At 25.5% G+C, this 21,883-nt stretch overlaps 1 non-coding gene across 6 annotated transcripts; it reads right to left on the bottom strand.

Moving 5' to 3' along the window:
• Positions 1–463: 463 nt before the first annotated feature.
• Positions 464–21,700, bottom strand: LOC107438436 (uncharacterized). Of its 6 annotated transcripts, none has more exons than XR_011637995.1 (6): positions 21,517–21,700; positions 17,063–17,394; positions 14,233–14,575; positions 12,828–13,064; positions 9,395–9,747; positions 464–4,849 (listed from the first exon to the last, which is right to left on the bottom strand). It is a non-coding gene; the product is annotated as an uncharacterized protein (transcript). The 6 variants fall into 6 exon arrangements; XR_011637994.1 differs by having other exon boundaries at positions 21,544–21,700; XR_011637996.1 differs by having other exon boundaries at positions 21,577–21,700.
• Between the last annotated feature and the right edge of the window lie 183 nt (positions 21,701–21,883).

Here is a 21,883-nt window from a genome sequence, read left to right as displayed (position 1 = left end):
GTTTAGATTTATATGAAACAGGACCTATAAAAGTAAAAGCATAAAAAATGGAAAAATGATTTTTAATGCATTAACAAGAAATAAAACATGTTAAGTAGTATTTTGTTTTAAAAACATTTGTTAATTCCCAAAAGAAATAGTTTTCTTTGGTACAGTGTATTCTTATATTCTACCACTTCAACAGTAAAATTTTGATAACTTAAGACAAAGTTTATTAAAATATCATAGATACTTTATTTTTACAAAACAAACAAAAAGTTTTCATTAAAATATTTTAAATCCCCATCATATGAAATGAAATCTAGCTTCTAAATTAATAAAACTTATGAAGTGAAACAAAAACTTCAACAAAATGGCTGAAACTTTAATAACTATTGCAAATAAAGAAGTCTTTATAAATTATTTTAACAAACTTTGAAATTGTATATAAATTTATAGTAATTATGAAGTTGGAAACAGTAAATATGTGAGACTTGCATGATTTTATTTTTCTTCAAATTTTTTGACAATGTTGAAAAGTTTTGATACTCAACAATTTATCAATAGTTTCATGACACATAAATAGAAAAAAACAATGAGATATAACTTTGGCATTTTTAATTTAAATTCTAAAAAAACAATTCTTATGTTTATGCACGTAAGATAAAGATATAAAGGTTTATATTGCAATTACTTAAGGATTATCATTTATCAAATTACATTAAAGACCAGATTAATTTTTATGATGTATTGTAATTATTTAAGTCAAATGAGTGAAAATAAAAACATGCTTTTTGTTGCATTACTTTATTAAATTTCCTTAACATTATACAAAGATAAAATAGAATGCTATACATCTATATGCTAACAAAATTTAAAACTGAAATGAATATGAGTGACTTGGAGATTTTAGTGAAAATGCTAACATGATATTTTGCCTCAAGTATCAGGCAAGAAAAAAAATTTTAATTCAAAAATTTTAATTAAAACTTTGACTTAAAGGTGGAAAATAAAAAGGTTTTCCAGTAAAGCTCAACCAATTAAGATTTTTTTTTCTTCCAAGTTTCAGTTGATATCACATAGGTCACTTGGTAAATTTTGTTTGAAAATATAGTGTTTATTTTCAATTCTTTTCCTTGTTGCATAGACTTATACAACAATAAAAATTCTACCCTTTTAAAATTAGGGAACTATGATAAGTAAAAGATTTTGTATAATTTTCTTTCTTAAGAAACAATATTAGAAGTGAATAATACAGAAAGAAAATGAACAAATTTTTACGTATAAAATTTTCTTAAGTTATAAATACTGAACAGCTATAAAAATGTCCATTCAGATCACTATTGCTAGAAAATTAACAGATCGAAACTACACCAAATATTATAAAAATTATTTCAGACCCTGGAAAATAAAAGTTTAAAAAAAAAAGTTTTTCCTTTTCAAAAAACAAATATATATTTTTTAAATTAAAGTTGTTTGCAGACTTTAAAGAAATTTTATAAAATAATGTTTGAAATAATTTAAATTAAAAATCTTTTGTATTTAAGGCACTTTTTATTTAATTAAAGAGTTTTTTATTTTCTCTCAAAAGTTCTTCATTTTAGTAAGATATTATAATTACAATTAAACTTTTACTGTAATTTCAGTCTAGATTTCTTGATTACATTATTAAATAAAATACTACTATCAACAAATATTAATCATCATTTAAATAAAAAACAGATCTATGTGAAAAGAATTGATGCATATAAATTTACTTATAAATTTCATATAAATTTACACTATACATAATTTTTTTTATTCTAAAGCATAACTAATCCAGATTTCTGCTGCAATAAAACAACTGTTGAAAGTTCATAAAAAGAGGAAACAAATGCTCAAAAAAAAAAAAAAAGAAAAAAAAAAGGTGATTTGGAGTTACTCAGAATTCACTATAACAAGGATGTAGAAAAATTTTAGGATAGTGGGCCAATAAAACTAGAAAAAGTCATGTTGTGTGCAATTGACAGTTTAATCTGTCAAAAATCTTCAATGACATATTTTTTGACAATTATCAAGAACCCAAAATTTTCATATAGAAAATTATATTTTGAAATAAAAATACAAAAACGATAATATACAGATAAAAAACACTTAATAATGTGCATCAAGTGTGAAATCAATTTTCATTTTATTCCCATTATAACTCCTTGTTTCCAAGAGAATACAATAACAAAACACTAATTTCAGAGCGTCCTTTATATTTTAAATTTATTTTTCAGTTTTGAATTAATAACATTATAAAGAGGGTAATTTCACAAGGAAAAATTTAAATAGTTTCCAAGCTATCAAATTTTTAAAGAATCATACAGTTAAAATAAGTACACAAAAAGTAAAATTATCATTAAGGGATCCTAATTTTTGACTGCTCTCCTGATTAAACTATTGGAACCGTATTTCTCAGATTATGGCTACGCCGATAAATTGTAGGTCAAGAGTCCTACTCCGTCGAAAAAGGGTATGTTTATCCAAAGAATGTGCTTATTTGTGTCTGATTTCGTAACTAAATATCGCCTGCACTAATTAAGGCTTCTGAATCATTAAGATTAAGACATATAGAAAAACCAAATCATTAGATCAAAAATTATTTAAAGTATTAGTTTTTTTGTTCACTGTATCTATATAAGCATTAACAACAAATGTTGAAAGAATTTCACAATTTGAGATTAGACAATTATTGAAGACCGCCTCAGTTTTACTTAAACTAAAAAATCTACCTAAATCGTGGCATAAAAAAATTTAATATCAATATTTAGATTTATAACAATTAATTATCTGCAATATAAGCTGAATAGTTATAATACTTCAAATAATAACGATCATAAATTATAAATATATCATATTCCTTGACCAAGTATTTAACAGTTCAATAATAATATTTTACATCAATTATTTATATCTATATTTTTCACAGTTAATATAAAATTAATAATAATTATAGCAATAATAGTGTAAGTGATTTAAACAGTTATGTAGCTTGACTTAAAACAAATTAACCTCAATGACATTAAAAGAAGACATTCACATTCCCCAGGTTTTTGACAGATTTCAACAGTTTAACACTCTTTGACATGTCACGTAACATGACATGTAAAAAATTAGTTTTTGATGTCAAAAACTCAACCCTGGTGCTAACATTAACAAGAAGCTGCAATTATAAAGAGATTGTCTGAATTTAGATTCTATTAGAAAGTAATATGAATGATATGACAAATATAAAGGGTCATACAAATTATACAAAGATCTAGAACAGTGTTTCCCAAACTTATAACTTTTGTGTACCCTTTCTAAATTTTTCGTAAAGCTGTGTACCACTAATAAAAAATGAATGTATTTTTTACTATAAAAAATTGCACAAAAGTTAAAAATCACAACTGGCTGTTGACACCACTAATTATTAATTTTTAACTTTGCAAAAAATAGCTAATAGAAAAATACGTAATCGTAAATTTTCATGGCTAACTTTATTTTTAAATAAAAGTTTTTGAAATTTCCGTTTGTTGCAAAATATTTCGCATAAGAACGCGTACCCCCGCTAAACTGCTCCCGTACCCCTAGGGGTACGCGTACCACACTTTGGGAAACACTGATCTAGAAGATGCAGACAACTTTATAACTGCCAAATATTCACACAGTCCCCCCCCCTAAAATGTCTTCATTAACTAGATAAATTTATCATTTCAATTTTTTTTCTCTTGCAACTTCATCTTCTTTTTCATTTCTAAGAATCCTTTTAGTAACTTAGTTAAACTCTTACTTTAATATTTGAAAATTTTTAATTAAAACAAGTCAGAAAATGAAACCTGTATTATTTTCAATTTAAATGATTTTATTCTGTTTTAATTTTTTTAAGTCACCTGCATAATTTTTTTTCTTTTTAAATTGCTGCAACTTAGTCACATAATTTTTAAAATATTTCTGAATGATTTATTTTTTATAAAATGCACAGCTAATTCTTTGCACATTCACTGGAAAAATAAATAGAAATATTCAAGGTAAATAAAACCACACAGGCATAGCAATATGACTAGAAAGCAAATTGTTATATACTAAAAATAATTTATTAGTAAACAGAAGAGCAACAAGAAACAAACATAAGTTAATTTTTACTATTATTGAGAAAACGAAATTTGTTACTAATACTTATCAAATTAATGAGATGGTTGTGATTGGAATTGGGTTGGTATCCTATACTTTAAAGAGGCTGAACTAGATCAAAGATTTTAAATACTAAAATATCGGAAAAAATTTCTTTCCATTAGCTTTTTTAAGACAGTTCAGAATGGAGACTGATCGTTTGTTGGTTCTGGTCAAAATTATAATCTGTGCATGAATAAATGCATGTGTGAATGGGTCTGCCATATAAAACAGGTGTGACGTATGGGTGTGGCAGAAGTCGAATTCTTGGCCATAGATGGCGCCACTAGAAAATAAGGACAATTGCACCCCTTCTGCCTGAATTGCCTACAATAACAACAAGACAGTTCAGAAACTATGTCAAAAGACTTCATGGATCACTTTTGATTCACAAGCCATAGGTTGTGCATCCCTGTACCATAATTTTACATCACATTTTCAAAGTGCTTTGTTATAGTATGCAGCTGTAGTTGTCTCTGTCCAATGAATCCTTTTCCACATTGTGAGCAAGTATGGGTAAATTTTCTAGTATGTCTGTACACAATATGCTGTTTGAGATTGGATGACTGAAAAGCACTGTAGTCACAATGATGGCACTTATATCGTTTAATTCCAGAGTGAACTCGCTCATGAAATAAAAGGCTTGTCTTATGAACAAAAGTCTTTCCACAAGTGGAGCAAGAAAACACTGGTCCTAAAACGACAACATAATTTAATTTATTTTTGATTTTCCTTTTAGATAGAAATTAAAAATAGATAGACAATATTAAAATAAAGAATATATAAATAGTTTAAAGTAAAAAGTTATTTTTAAAAATGTAAGATTTCTCACACAAACTATATTTTTGACTCACAATGTTTAAACAAAGAAAGAATATTTTTAACACAATTTTGCAAATAAATTATTTTCATTAAACTAATTATGGATATTGAAAAAGATTTAAATTTATTGGGTGAGTAGAATTATTGACTATGTTTTGGTTATAGTCGAATGATTTACATCCTTTTTAACTATGCCATTTTTTTCTACAATAATTTTCATAAATTTACAACAAACAATTATTTTCACTAAACAAACAAGGAAAAAAAGTTTAAGATCCAAGTTTATTAAATGAGAAGTATAATTCACAATATTTAAAATTAGTTAAATAGAATGATTTATTGCCTTTTTATGAAAGCATTTTTGAAAAAAAAATTTTACACAAATTTACAGCAAAAAAAAATTTTTTTTTAATAAGTTAATCGGAATTAATGATCAGAGTTCATAGAGGGTGCAGTTTAAAAAAATCTTTAGAGTGAATAGTTTAACTGTAGTGCGTAGAGTGAGTAGTTTAATCTAACTTTGGTATTAAAAGAATGAATCATTACCTTCATATATAAACATTATAATGCCTCAGTAATTAGAAACAAAACATTTTATGCATACAAATAGAAATTAACATTATACTGAGGGGAAAAAGTAGAAGATATATAATATTATTAATAAGTAATTAAATTGTCTATACTAATGCTAAAGTTCCCCAACGCAAAAAGTAATTACACATTTTATTAATAACAGATCAAGAGGAATAATAAAACCAACGATTTAATGATTTAACATTGTTTGGAAATGGGTGAAAATATCAACTGCAGATTGACAAAAAAGAATATTTTTTTCTCATTCGAAATGAATGAAATAGTGATACTAATTTTCACAAACATATACGATGTAAATAAATATTATAGCGAAACACATATATTATAGCAAAATAAAAAGTGTAAAAAAAATTTGTTCAGGAAATTCTACTTTTTTAGTATTTATATATTTTTTTATTAAGTTTTAAAATAAGGTAATAAAAATATAAAATTGGTAAAAAGGTAATTGGTATAAAATTGGTATTTATTAAGCAAAAAAGTGGAAAGTAGCAGTTTTTAATCATAATAACTTAAAACTATCAAACAACAGGTGTGGAACTTTTTGAAAAAAGAATATTAACACTTATAATCTATTATCTCTTACGAAAATAAATTTTTTTTTATCCAATCTCCTAAATAAGACTCATCTTTGAAAAGCTAAATGTGCTGTGTATAGGTTGTTTTGTTGTTTATGAGTTGTTTATTGTCTTTTAAGTTGTTTTCATGAAAACTTTATCACCCTAAAAAATTTAAATTTCTATTAATATGTATGCTATTAATATTCATATGCTTATTACCAATATGATAGGAAGATGGTTATGGTTACAATAACTACACTTTTAGCATTTTTGAACAGAATGGATTCTTTTATGATCCTTAAGGTAGCTGAGTTGTCTGAAACATTTGAAACAAGTAGAATAATGGAATAAATTGACATTAGATTTTTCTGACTCAATCTGCAAAACTCCTGCATTGTTCCCATTCAATTTCAGAAAGAAACAAATTTCTGGCTTTTCCAGGTATATCGGATAAATTTCAATGGAAATCCATACCTTATTTTATATATACCATGCAATTTTTCCTCAGAAAACTTTAATTTTCCTTTTTTGTAATATCAAATATTAGATTTTGTGAGTAAAAACTAACAATAGAATGACAGTGGAAACATCTTTTTAGGAAAAGTTTCTCTAAAAAGAGGAATTTTATAAAATAATTGTAATAGATGTTAGAATTATTTAACTTGAATCTCAATAACTAACTACTGTTGCTTAAAATTCTAAGACTTGTAATTTTCCAGGCTTTTTGTAAAAAATTGCAACTTTCCCTGACTATTCCCTGTTTTTTAGAGTTAAAATAAAATTCCAAGATACAATTTTTACAGCTTAATGTTTTGTTCATTTACAATAATTTTGGTTTTATTACGGAAGAATAAAAAATTTGAGAAAATTAATTATTCATAGAAACATAAGGATAGTGTTTATGAATTTTTTTTCAATAAATAAATGCCTTATCTAAAAACAGAAAAAGTAAAATATTTAATAACAGAAAAGTAAGATATTAGATAAAATACTACATCCATAACATAATGTTAAAACTGAAAGATATATTTTCAAAATGCCACTTGAAATGTTATTTCTCTACATTCTTTGTATATCACCCAGAGCAGAAACAAAATTAGCAAATTCGAGGTGTTATTTTATTTTATTACATTTAAAATTATTTCAGAATGTTATTTTATTTTTTTCACTAGTAAAATAGTTTAGAAGATAGCTTTTTAATTTTATTTTTTTAAACTTATTTATTTTGTTACTTAACAATGGACCCCAGATTTTACTTGATTACAAAAGAAATTTTTTGTTTAAAGTTATTTCAAATTGATCAAATAATTATAATGCTTTATTGGATATCTGTTGCTTAATAAATCAGAACTTGATGAATTTTTCAATTTGGATTATTCAGATCAATTAGATGTGTAACAGTCAATCAGTGGCAAAATTCTTAAGCTTTGTTATCAATGCATCAGTAATTCATCATAATTTAAAAAAAAAAAAAATTTCTTAAGAAATTAACTCTTGAAAGTTTATTACAAACAATTTCAATATAATCAACTAAGTTTAGTAGCAGCATTTTACAAATATTTTAAAAATTTAATGATTATGTTGAAGCAGGGATTTTCAACTGGAACTTAGCTAACTGATAAGTACACATTCAATTAACAATTTTGTATGTAGCAATATTTTTCCAAAACATGGAGTTAATTGTTTGGCTTAATCAAGATAATATTTATACCACTCTCTTTAGGTGCATTATAGAATGTGAATAGAAAATTTCATTTATTAAAAAAAAATTTTTTTTTCTTTTATACTTAATTTCAAAATTAACAAATAGAGTTTATAAAAGTACTAATTATCTTGATTAAATTTAATTATTGGACAAATATCTAAGCCAAAAAAGGGTTTGCTTCTAAATTTCAAAATAAATAAATAATAACTAGAAAGATCAATGCATAAATTAAAAAAAGTGTAACAGAAAATAAGATGTCTAAAAAAATAGAAACATGGTACTACAGATCCATAATTTTATTGACTTCATAAAATTCCTTTGTTGAAATAAAAATTCATAAAAATTAAGAAAAACCCTTGAAAGTTTTTATTACAGATTGATTATTAAATGAGATTGTAGGATAGAATCTTTACTTAATGAGGAACTGAGAAAACGGAAAAACTGTCATTAAATCTGAACACAAAATGCTTAAGCATTAAAAAACACACACACAAAAAGTGATGAAAGTATATTTATGTAATATTGGGTGAATAGCTGAAATTCATTTTATTTCATTTTCAACCATAAAATACTTAATACATTTAATGTTTCATCATCAGTGTACCTGCTATAGCTTCGAAAAGCTGTTTTAAGATTTTGTAGTGACTCTCCAGCACTAGCATATGTAAGTACAGTACAGAACCCGTTATCCGGAAATCAGAAAACCAAAAAACCGGAACGAAATTCGATAAATTTTCCAGCCATTTAAAAAAAAAAAATTTTTTTTTCCTCATAAGATTTTAGGATTTTTCTTTCTTTTTGGAAAGATGTTTACCTTACTATCATTTTGGAAATAATCATTAGTGTATTACTTCGTTTTTTCTTCTTTTTAAGATTATTTCCAAATATTATTTTTTCTTAGTTGGGTTTAACAATTAAAAAAACGGCTTTTTGTAGCGATTCAGAAAACCGGAAAAATCAGTTATCCGGAATAGCGATGGTCCCGATCGTTCCGGATAATCGGTTCCCTACTGTATAAGTAAAGTTTCTTTTTCAGAATCAGTGCATTTTGTTTAGTGAGCTTCTAAAACTCTCGCAATGATATTCTCACTAGTACTGTATGTAAACACCTTAAAATACTATTACTAAAGTGAAATGAATCAATGAGATCGAAATAAATCTATAACATTTTAATGTTTAAATTAAACACTTAAAACTGCTAAGACTAGAACATTTTTAATGATTGCTCATCTTAGCAATTAAATTTGAAATTTTATACTCTAAAATAAATAAAAAATTTAGAGTATGTTTAAAGAGCAGAGTAAAATTTGTGAAGATATTATAAGAGAAAATGTAATGAGTGACACAAAATTAAAATATATTAATAAAAATATATCATGATAAACAAAAAATTTAACAACAACCAAAAACTCAAATAAAATGTTTAGGTAAAAACATATAAAACACATAAAGATGAATCAAATGTCAAATTAACGCGATTAGCAATTTTCATTATACAATCTTCAAATGGGAAAACTAATATTTTTTAAAACTACAGATGTTGTACATAAAAGCTACTAACTATATATCATCTCTTGGAAAAAAGGAATGCCTTTCAATGGAACGAGTGAGCTTTAGACATATGGTTTTTCAACAAACTTTGAGCAGAATAACTTTTGCCGCAAATATGACAAATTTCAGAACATGTTTTAGTATGTTTCAAAAATATATGTTTTTTCAAGTTGGAGAGTTGATTTGATTGATGATTACAATAGTCACACTTGTAAAATTTTTGTCCAGCATGAATTCGTTCATGGACTTTAAGATTATCACGTCGATTAAAGCTTTTACCGCAAGTTGAGCAATGGAAAAATGTAATACCATTGTCCTGATATTCTAAGTGTGCTTTTAGAATGGAATCAATTTGTATGAGCCCTAAAACAATAAAAAGTAATAGATTAATAACAAAAATAATAACCTTTTTATCAACAAAAAAGCTAAGCAACTAATATAATGTCTTTAATATAAATTCCATTTAATATAAATTTCATCTAAAATTAAATAAGTTTAAAAATAAATTTAAATTGATCTTCTGAGCATTAAAGATACAAACAAGTGCATATGAAGTTTTTCCCTTTATATATTATTTCCCTATGTATAATTTAATGAAAAATATGTTTGTTATGCAAGATGACAGTCAAGTTGAGATTTGGTATAGGCCGGAACTAACTCTCAAAGAATTAACCCTTTCATAAAAATGACTTAACAAAGCTCCATATTGGATCAGGAACTTCATCACTAATTTAAAAAAAAATTAACCATACACTATTCTACTGATATCTAGTTATTATGTAGTAGCAAAAAGTCTATGTGGTTCCAAACTTTTTCGCATCACAAATAATATTACAAATAAAATAAATTAAAGATATAAATTTTGCAATAGATAAAACAAGAAACAGTTTGATGACATAGAAACATTTATTTCTAAGGACAAAAAAACCTAAAAACTATAAAACAAAGATAGTGTTAAAGTAATTTACATACTGTACAAAATTAAACAATAAATTAAAACACTTACAATAAGTAAAAGCTTATCCAATACTTCAAAAAATCAAAAGTAACTGTTCAATAGACTAGATACATTTCACAACACTTAATTCACAATAAATAAACATATTAAAAATCCTGAGTAAATATATTATTTTAAGCTAGTTTTCAGTAAAGTGTTATCATGCAATACATATTTATAACATTCATTTCCCCTTAGAATATAAATAGATTAAATATAATTTAAAAAATTTAAGATAAATAAATGTAGTATGATTCAGGTTCAAAGCGGAAATTAAAACAGTTCAATTCATTCAGATTTTGAATTATGAAAAATATAAACTGATAAGGCAATTACAACATTGTTGAATTGTTCTACACAGAAATGTTTAAGGTGTAAAGTTACATGAAAATCTGTTTAACTAGAAACGATCTAGAGCTATGCATGATATTATAATTTTAAATTCATGAATACAATGTATATAGTATTCCATTTGTATACATATTAAAATACCCAAATAAAAACTTAAAAAATAAAATGTGGATAAAAATTAATAATCTTATCTTTATGTCTTTTAATCTTATAAAAAGGACTGATTTTGTTTATCACATTTTCAGGCTAACTAAATATCAGATTATTCATAAATTAAAAATAGTTATAACACTTTTTAGACTCAATTACTTTATAATTTTTTTCAGGAATATAAATAATTCAGATATTTTAAACAATAACTAAACTGACTCGTTTAATATACAAATACGTTTATAACAATAAAAAAATTCTCTGTATTCTCTAAAATATTTTACTTATAAATGGAAACATCTTTTGTTTTTCCTCAATAAAACTGAAACCCCAAACATGTTTGCATTTAACACTATATTCCAACCACATAAAAATAAAAGTTAACACCTTTAGTACCCTCTCCTTTACATCTAGCATACTAAAAGAATCTACTTTACTATATGAATATAATAGGTACTAAACCAACAACTGAAATAGTACCAGAATAGAGCAGAATACATAAAAATATCTTTATAGGAATAATAATCGTAGACAGTTTATAAACAGGTAGTCTTTAAAAGTATGTAACTAACGATTAAGGAAGGTAGGGTACATCAAAAGGATGGAGAATCACATAGCTACCCATGATCAGAAAAGTCAGGATAAAATGATAACAATGATAGATCTGAACAGAGACAAGAAAGTGATCAAAAGAAAACATTTATCGGATACCATGAGAGCAAGAACCATACTAGATGAATACAATTTATAATGCAACAACAGATGCTTGAAGTTTTCCACCAACAGAACTATATCTTATATTTTGTAATAAGATTTTTGATAATTACTAATTATTTGCAGGTATTGCGAAAAATAAAGAGCTTTCCCTTGTTAAATTATTAGCACTTTTTTAAATGATGAATCATTTTAATTTTCAAACTAAAAATGGCAAAAAAAAGTAGCCTTAGTTAAAAATCAAATTAAGTTTAAAAGTTATTTAAGGTTAAAATATTTAAGTTTAAGTTCAAAATTATTTACAGAATATTATATTTTATAAGGCATAAATTTGTTTTTCAAGGATGTGAATGTAAATAACTCTACTTCTTACATAAACTGCTCAGCAACGTATGTTACAGATTTGAGTACTTTCTGCATCAGAGGTTTGCACCGTACAATAGTAAGCATGTCAAATACCATCAAAGCATTGATTACCAGGCAGGATATCAAAGCAACAACATAAACAAATTTAGCCTGAAGATTCATAATAAACTTCACATGCTCAAGAGATATGAGAGCTCTCCACAAGGAGAAATCGAGACTCAATAAATCAGGTAATAGCGAGGGCAACTGGCAGCCATAGTGTTTATAGGTTAACAAAAGCATTACATTGGCATGCTTACAACTCTTTTGGAAGATTTAATTCTTACATTTTAACATATAAAAAAATTTTTCATTCATACTCCATTCGTATTTGAACAAATTTTATTAAAAATGACTTTGAGTGCCATTACATTTAAACATACACATATAGAAGGCCTGCTATTTATCTTTATAGTTTTAAAGGTTGGTTAACTGTGACTATTTAACATGCACTACCATTAGGAAATAAGTTCTTTAAAGTGAGTAAAACTTCACAGGTAAGAATTAGCAAGACGTAAAGGGCTGTCTAGAGATTTACAGCAACATTCAGTAATGGATTGCTACACAATTTTTAATCATTACGATGCACCCAAACTTCCCTAAAAGTTTGCTACGACTTTTTTGCGACAACCTTTATATAGTTCAAAATTTAATGCATAGGAAAAAGAGAACCATTATATAATATTAATCTATATCTATTACATGAAGAAAAAATTAGTAAATATTCATTTAATAAAAATCTATTATTACTACAAATCATTTGAGTAATTATGAGCAACAAACATGTGTTTTTTAAGGTAACTTTTTGTTGAATATCCTTTCTTACATATAAAACACACTTTCATAGTTCCTTTGGTATGTTTAAGCTTAATATGAACTTTCAAATTAGAGAGGTGATTGGCACTATGGTCACAAAATGTACATTTATATAACTTTTGTCCTGTGTGTATTCTTTCATGGACTTTCAGATTATCCCGACGAGCAAATTGCTTTCCGCAATAGGAACAATGGTAAAAACTAGACCATTTTTCAGCCTCTACTTCAGATGAAAATTCATAAGAACCTAAAAAAAAAGGTATATATATTAGATTTAGGGATAAGATTTTCTTAAATATAATGTACCAAAGAAAATATAATATTTTAAATATTAATAACAAATATCTATAACTTTCATGAAAAAGAATAACAATATTTTCTCAATGAATTAAAAATGAAATTAAGTATACTTAGTCTTTTAAGTATACTTAAAAATGAAGACCTATTTTTAAATAAAATTATGGGTGTTTAAATAAAAGAATTCTTCAAAATATATATAGCACTGTGAAATAGTAAAGAATTGCAATATATTTTTCAGCAAGGTAAAAATTTGTTTAGTAGATTATAATTATTTTATTTATATTTTTCACTGAAATATATTTACATTAGAAAAACTTCACAAATGTAAAAACAAAATATTTTTATGCTTAGCAATTAAAAAAAATATGTTCAAATTAATAAATTGACAAAAATTTTATTACTGATAAACAATATTTAAGAATAATAATGTTCCAAAAATAATTTTTATTTAATTTGACTTTTTGTTTTTTAACAAATATAAAACAAGCAAATTTACAAAAAAAATTTAAGAGTTTTTGGGAAAGAATTCTTTCATTTCACTTTCAATAATTAAATTAAATTCCTGAATTTTATAATCAAATTCAAGTGATAATCCCCCCCCTCTAAAAATTCAATTTTCAGTTTGAAAAAAAAATCTAAAGTTTATTAGCTGTTATAAATACAATTTACAGCAATAGGTAAATAATAACAATGACAATAAAGCAAAAACAGCAATTAGAACTAATGACCTTGGGCATAATAAAAAAATCTGAAATTTTTTTTTTATAAACTCAAACTTTGTCATGTGAAATAATCTTACTTGATTAGGATTTTTACTACACACAGTGCAAAAAAAAACTATTATGCTACAGTCAACTCATCCATACCTTAAGATGAACTCAGTAGCTAAGAATTATAATTCTTAAAATACTTTTAATACAAAATCTTCTAACACATATTTAAAATTAAAATAATCAAAAGAAAAACAAAACATTACAAGTATCTTAAAAAACATATAATAAAAAATAAATATCATTAGATATAATAAATAAATAAAAAAAATGCAGCTAAGCACAAAATATTTTTGATATGATTTTTAATTTTTGAAAATCCCATACATAGTTCTACATACTTACAATAGTCATTTGAATTGTTACTACTTTTATTAATTTTACTTCTTTTGATATAAGCATTGTTGAAGATGAAATTCCCATCGTATTTTAGACGTAAATCCTCTAGAGCAAATGTTGCAAACAAATGGATACTTCTTTGTGTGTTTGTTAACGATGTGGTTTTTTAAATGAACAAGTTGAGTTGCACTATAGCTACAATGATGACATTTATAAGCTTTTTTTTCATCGTGAATTCGTTCATGTACCTTGAGTGAGTCTTTTCGGTTGAATGTTTTACTACAAATGGAGCAAGAAAATTGTCTAACATTTAGCAATTGACCTAGCCTGAAGTATGATCCGACTACCCCTAAAATGGAAAAATAAAGAAAAAAAATTAAATCATTTCATACTGTAATGGTATTACATTTTTGTTTTGCAATCTTATTTCAAAATGTGCAGTATGGCATATTATGCATAGCATGAAAAATTCAAATAAACAGAAACATTATATAATATTTATTTAAAAACTGCAGAATTTCAATAGACATATAAACATTCAACACTCTACTTTCAAGCTTAAATATATACATAAATAAAATGTGTATTTTGCAAAAAACCATTTTTATTTCAAAAGAAGTAGTAAATAAGCAAAAATTAAATCAGAAAATAAATTCTAAAACTTCAGGATAAAATATATAACATATACATCGGAAGAACATACAGTTTACAACTTTTTTCTCTCAAACACCTCACTAGTTTTAAAAACATTTTCTTAGGCTATTAAACCAAAAGCACTTGCCATAGATATATTGAATAAATAAAGTATTTTGATTCTAGGTATTGATAAAATTACCCATGTAAAAGAAAAAAAAAGAGATACAATTGTAAAGTTTGTTACATTTCGACAAAAAAAATTTATAATAATAATTTTATAACATTCTCATTAAATTTCAAAATTAGTGACAATACATGGTCATATGTCAATGTTGCTATCAGACCACACCAAAATGATAATGCGAAAGATGGTTATTTTGAAAACATTGTTTGATAGCTTTTCTCAGTTAGCAGTGTCATTCATCTGTTGATAACTTTTGCACTTGAAAACGTGTTAGGATAAAGAACTGGTTTTCTAAGCAGAGCGCAAGAAACTATAAATTTTTACCTTCTTTCAATTATTATTATTTTCTTAAATTTATTTTATAAAATTATGGTGAATCTTGGAACACCCAATAGGAAGGCAATTGAAATTCTTTGTAATTTTGGCATTACACAAAGCTGCCAAATTATAACATTATTCTCCAGTAGTTATAATTATATAGCAGTGAAGATTTTTTCTTGCGAGTAATATTGAAAANTTTTTTTTTTTTTTTTTTTTTGGTAAAACAGTCTCTGTTTCTGCAGAATTTTTTTGAGAACTTTTGTTTATGGCAAACCAAAAATTTTTATTTCCCAAATAAAAAAAATCTTTCTGCAAGAACTCAGTCGCTTACTGCGACAATGTCGCTGTGTCGCCGTGTTTCTGCCATGGGGATCAAGAATTTAATTGAGATTTCACAAGTTGCATTATTTTTAATATATAAATATTAAGTACCTGAGATAATAAAATTATACATGGGAGACATACATTGAATTTAATTCCTGAATAAATAAAGTAGTCCCTAAATTTTAAAAAAAAAATTTGAAAAAAGTACCAGAAAATGAGGGATAAATTAAAAAATTTATTTATTTGATTTGTTGCCTTCAAAAGCTTTTTATAACTGAATTGGTAGTCGAAACTAAAATTCAGAGAAAAAATAGAAAATCTGGATCTCTGCTAATTATTTCTAAAAATAGGTTTAAAAAAAACTTTTTTCTTTTAATGTTATAAATTTAATAAAATTCCAACCCCTGCTTACAAGCCATTACAATAAACAGACAAATTTATTTAAAAGAGATCAAGGAAACCAGCTGATTAAATCAGGATGTCTGTTTATAACAAGTAAACAAAAATTATAGTAATAAAAAAAATCTATGCACAATATAAAATTACAAAATTAACTTTTATTGCTTTTATTTTAACTGTAGAGGAAAGCATGTGAGTTTTGTTTGTGATTTAATTCTCTGCCATTCTTCAACACTCATAATCTGAAATTTAAGAAATGAAACATTTGATTAAAAATATAATATGCATACAGAAACATGAGCAACATGATGTTCCATAAACAACAATCTATTACAACAAAAACCTTTTGTTTTTGTTGGAAATAAACAGTTAGATACTTTTTTTTCTGATAACTTCACAAAAATAATTTTCAAGAAATTTATGAAAAATTCTTCATTAAATCTAAGTTATGATTGTAATAACAGTTTTGTACAGGGTTTTAACCATTTCTAATGATTATCGCATAACACCTTTTAGTAGTCTTATTTATAGAAGCATTCATTCAAAGAAAATTTTAAAATTTATGAAGAAAAACTCATTTTGAAAATAAGTTAAGAAAATTTTGAAAAAAAAAAAAAAACTAATTTTGAAAATAAGTGAAGAAAAACCACCTAAAACAGTTTCTAATCATCACTTAACAAGCAATCTATCAAGAAACAAGTAAATTACTATGAAAAGGGTTTTAAATTTTAACTTATTCAGAGATAGATATATTCTGATAAAAACCTTAGAATACTTATGTAAATATATTGGCAGATAGAGAGCGACATTCTATTTATTGAATTTAATTCCTATTCAAATAAGACTATTAAACAAAATTAAAATTTTTATAATGCATACAATGGTATGACACACTGAATCTTGTTAAATTAGCTGCACAATAAACAAGTTCGACTATATTTGTCCAAATACACAATTCAAACTTAAAATTACTTATGAAGTAGAGTGGACACTAATTTTATGATAATAAAGACGGTTTTTCGCAGTAAACCCTTTACCACACAAGGAGCATACATAAGGGAAGTTTCGAGTGTGTTTATACACGACATGTTCCTTCAAGTTGCAATATTTTGCTGTTGAATGATCACAAAATGGGCATTTATAACGCTTATGAACAATGTGTATTTTTTCATGCTTTCTAAGAAGCATTTCATTTTGAAAAATCATCCCACATAAAGTACAGTCAAAAACAGCACTGAACAGGTCTGATGAATTTCTTGTATAACACAGTTTTGCATCATAGTACTGAGAACTCTCATCCAAATCTAAAAAGAAATATGTTACTGTCAATTGTATTGCAAAAATTTAAACAATATGAATGTGTTTCCATAAATTTCAAACAATAAACATGAATACTTATTAAGTATTTAAGGAAAAACATAAGAAAATTTTGATATACCATTTGTTTATACATGAAAATATTTCATTTTTTGATGGAAACTTCACACAGATACCAATTTAGTAATTGAAATCCGAACACCTTACAACTGGGGGTAGCCATTAACAAAAGTTGCCATTTTTTAAAAATAAGTTTTACCTATAATATGTTATGTGTGCAAAGAATGAGAGTTAAAATAAATACATATTATAAGTTCTGCATTTATTGCATAGAAATAATGTTGAATCCAAAGAAATTCTTCATAAATTTCCCATTTTAAATTTGAGTTAAAATGCCTGATATGAATTACAAGCAACAAAGTTCCATGATTACAATAGCAAAACCAAAAATTAGGAAGATCAATAGAGTTTAATAAAGTTTATAAAACATACGTTAGTAGTCACAAAATTTAAAAATTCACTTAAAATATTACGAAGTATAGTCTTTTTAATGTTCTTAAAGAATTTTCATTTTAAAGAAATAAAAATTCTGCACAAATACACATAAAATTAGGAGCAGATAAATCTTCAGAAATATCAGCTTTATTAATAGCGAACAGAATCAATCTTCTTAACTTACCAAATTTTAAATGATATGTGTAGGTTTTAGTTACAGATTCAAAATAAGTGTTAAGATATAAAAACAATTGACTTCCTAATTTTGATATAAATAAATGTTTTAAATCTATACTAACCAAATAGAAAATGAAATTAAATATTAATCTTACTTAACAGTTTTAAATGCTTACTGTGCATTATACTATTTTGTTCACAACTAGGCAATTATTATAAATTTTAGTATTACAGTAATAAGATAGTAATATAATCATCTAAGATAATTATATTACTATCATCAAGTTTGATAAAAAAAAATTTAAAAAAAACAATATAGGAGCATGTATAAAATTTATAATAAATTTTGTTTTCTACCACTTTTCTTTGCTTACATCTGTTAATAAATGGAATATATTAAACAGAGATAATCTCCAACATTTTAAATTTCTACACTCATAAAGCCTACCTATCAATTATAACCAAATGAACTCAAAAGTTGAAGTCAGGGTTGGCAAGGTTTAGGACAGAATGGATTAATCCACGGTTTAAACCGTTCTGTCCAAAACCCCTTTGTCCAAAACCCTTTTACTCAAATTATGACAAAATTTTATCTGAACAATATTAAAGAAGTAAAATAAACATAGAACTAATAACATATTAATAATTAAATCTACTACAGAATAATTGTTTTTAAAAGTATAATGTTTTATTAATATTGTTTGACTCTTCAATTTAAACATTAAACAAAGGAAGATTAATAAGTAATCAAGTTCAATTGGTCCTCTCATTCAATAGTACATAACTTAAGTTGGACCTTGCCATACAGGTTCAGCTATTAGGGACTAAGTGCTTGATTAGTCATAAACAGGTTTATTTACCTATAGTACTATTCAAGAATACTGTTATTGCATTCATGTTCAATTCTTTTAGCATAGTGGTGATACATCACTAGTGTCAGTAACTGAAACTGATGCCTTTCAAAACTGTTAATACATTTTTCAGTTATTTTATATTTTCAATTTAAACTAATATATTCATATTTAAAAACAATTTTTTTAAAAAATAGATGTCTTTTTAATCATCCTGTGATGCAGAAATTATAACTTTTTAAAAAAATATTGTGAAAAATAAAAGGTTAATTTTTAAACAAATTTAGTATTTTTTTTAAAAAAAATATTTTTTAGTATTGCATTATTTATCCTTATGCAAAAATATTATTTATCAGTAAGGCCCGGATTTTGATGACATTTGCATTTTTGGACATTTTTTGTCCTTTAGAGCATTTTTTGAGATTTATAGGGCATTTTCCTTAATTTTTGGGGCGTATTTTGCATTTTAAAGCATTTTTTAAATTTCTTTGTTAATTTTTTGTAATTTTTATTATTTTTTATTATTGCACTGACTTCCAAACAATGAAGAAAATCTCTAGGATATTAACAGGTGAAGCAACATCTTTTCAAATTGAAGAAGATAGTCAGTAAGTGTGACCGTCCTTTTCAAGTACGCACCAATAACATCAGTAGACGTTGAAAGAAGTTTCTCCTGGTATAAAAATTTGCTTTCAGACANGGACAGTTTAACCCAGTTTAAGACAGTAAAACCCACGTGTCCTGTCCAAAACCAGTTAAGGACGTCCAAAACCCCAAACCTGGTTGAAGTGATTTGAGGATTTTCACCAGAAAACAATTACTATTTTTCAATGTAGCTGAGAAATGTTAGAATGTTGTAACAAGTTGTAAAGTGACACTACATCATTAGAAAGTTAGGATTTTTTTATTTTTAATTCAATGTAGGGCTTCTGGAAAATTTTGAGTATCAGTACCTGCATCAAAATAATTAAGTTTTAAAAACACTCAAAGAAATACAGTAGGGTAGGCGAGAATTTCAGATTTTAATTAGTACAATTTCGGAATTTGGTGGTAGGTAAATATTAGAATATAACATCAGAGAATATTATAAATTTGATCGATAAATATACCCTCTTTTAAAACTTATTCCAAAGGGATGATTTCCCTATATATTTTGTTAATTTCAGTTTGTACAAATAGATAGAATTATGGAAATACAGTAGGGAACCGATTATCCGGAACGATCGGGATCATCGCTATTCCGGATAACTGATTTTTCCGGTTTTCTGAATCGCTAGAAAAAGCCGTTTTTTTTATTGTTAAACCCAACTAAAAAAATTTTTTTTTGTGGAAATAATCTTAAAAAGAAAAAAAAACGATGGAGTAATACACTAATGATTATTTCCAAAATGATGGTATGGTAAACATCTTTCAAAAAAGAAAGAAAAATCCTAAAAACTTTAGAGGAAAAAAAAAATTTTTTTTTCAAAAATGGCGGTAAAATTTATCGAATTTCATTCCGGTTTTTTGGTTTTCCGGTTTTCTGATTTCCGGATAACGGGTTCTGTACTGTACATCTAAGTTTTTGCTGACAAAATTTGTATGATACAATAACATCTAAGAAAATTGGAACCAAGGTACATAGCTCCAAAATTAATTTTGTAAATTTAAAGACACTGAAAAAAAATATTGTTAGCAGTGCACCATATTCTTTAGAATAAAACCAATTTTTTTCATATTTATAATTGACTACTTTTTAATGCAATTCTGCTCTACTGTGGCTTTATATATTAGTTGTACCAGTTTAAACTAAAAACATGTGATAACATAGTAAACAAATAAATATTAATCTATTCTGCTGGCCCATGCAATATAATCACAGATAAAAAAAAACATAAACTCAATTGTTTTTTTGTTTTTTTTTCAGTTGAATAAATTTTTAAAAATTTAATATACAAAACAGCTTAATTTATTTGCAAAGGCAAAATAGATATGCACCAAACAATAATATTTGTAATGTTGTAGAACCAAATGAACTTGTAATAACTACATGCTCAATTAAAATGTGTTATCAGTTGCATTATTTTAATAGATACGCTGAACAGCTTTATTGGTTTTACAAAAACACCTAATAATCTAGATGCTTGCACAGAAATTCTGGCTCTAGTGTATTATGATACATTTTATGTAGCGAATTTAGAATTAAACTTTTAGCTAAATCAAATAAATGTAATGCAAGGAAATGCATTATTTATGTCAATTAAACTCCACATATTATGATGTTTGTGGCAAAGAATTCTACTTAAGAAATAAAATTTTCCAGCTGTAGGATATATTAAAAAGATATGGCTTACGTTTATAAAGAAAGTTGCATGAGAGATAATCAATCCCATACAATAGAATTAATCTTTTTTTTCTAAAACAATATTCAAAAATTATTCAGTATTCAAATTAAGATTCTAAAATATAAAATCTCTCGGAATTAGCAGGACATTCAAAGAATTTAGAAGGAAAAAAAATAGAAGAACCGATTATAGAATGAGCATAGTAAATAATTGAATTGGAAGCTATTATTGAAAACATCAAGCAATGTTAATGAAAATAGACCCATAGAAACAGTAAAGATGAAACAACAATTTTGGAAAATAGTCAACGGCTTTTGAATACATGAGCTCAGTTCTGAACATCAAGATAAAATCGTCACAGAAGATAATATTGTAGAACTACATCAAATTGAAATACAAATTATTATTTCAAGCACTCCATAACTTGGTGAAGAAAGAAAAAGAAAATGGAATGAGCGTTAATTTCATTTGTTTGTTTATTTATTTATAAGTTGGAACATATCCGATTTTCCATTTCTACTCGGTTTAAAGGCCATAAAATAATATTTATTAATTGTACGTTTCCATCTACTTATATCTGCTTCTTATAACAAATTAATTTAATAGTAATTTAAAGGTTACAAGCGGTA

The sequence above is a fragment of the Parasteatoda tepidariorum genome, chromosome 10 (assembly GCF_043381705.1).
Source record: "Parasteatoda tepidariorum isolate YZ-2023 chromosome 10, CAS_Ptep_4.0, whole genome shotgun sequence".
Lineage (NCBI taxonomy): Eukaryota > Metazoa > Arthropoda > Arachnida > Araneae > Theridiidae > Parasteatoda > Parasteatoda tepidariorum.
This window is presented reverse-complemented; position numbering and strand designations above follow the sequence as displayed.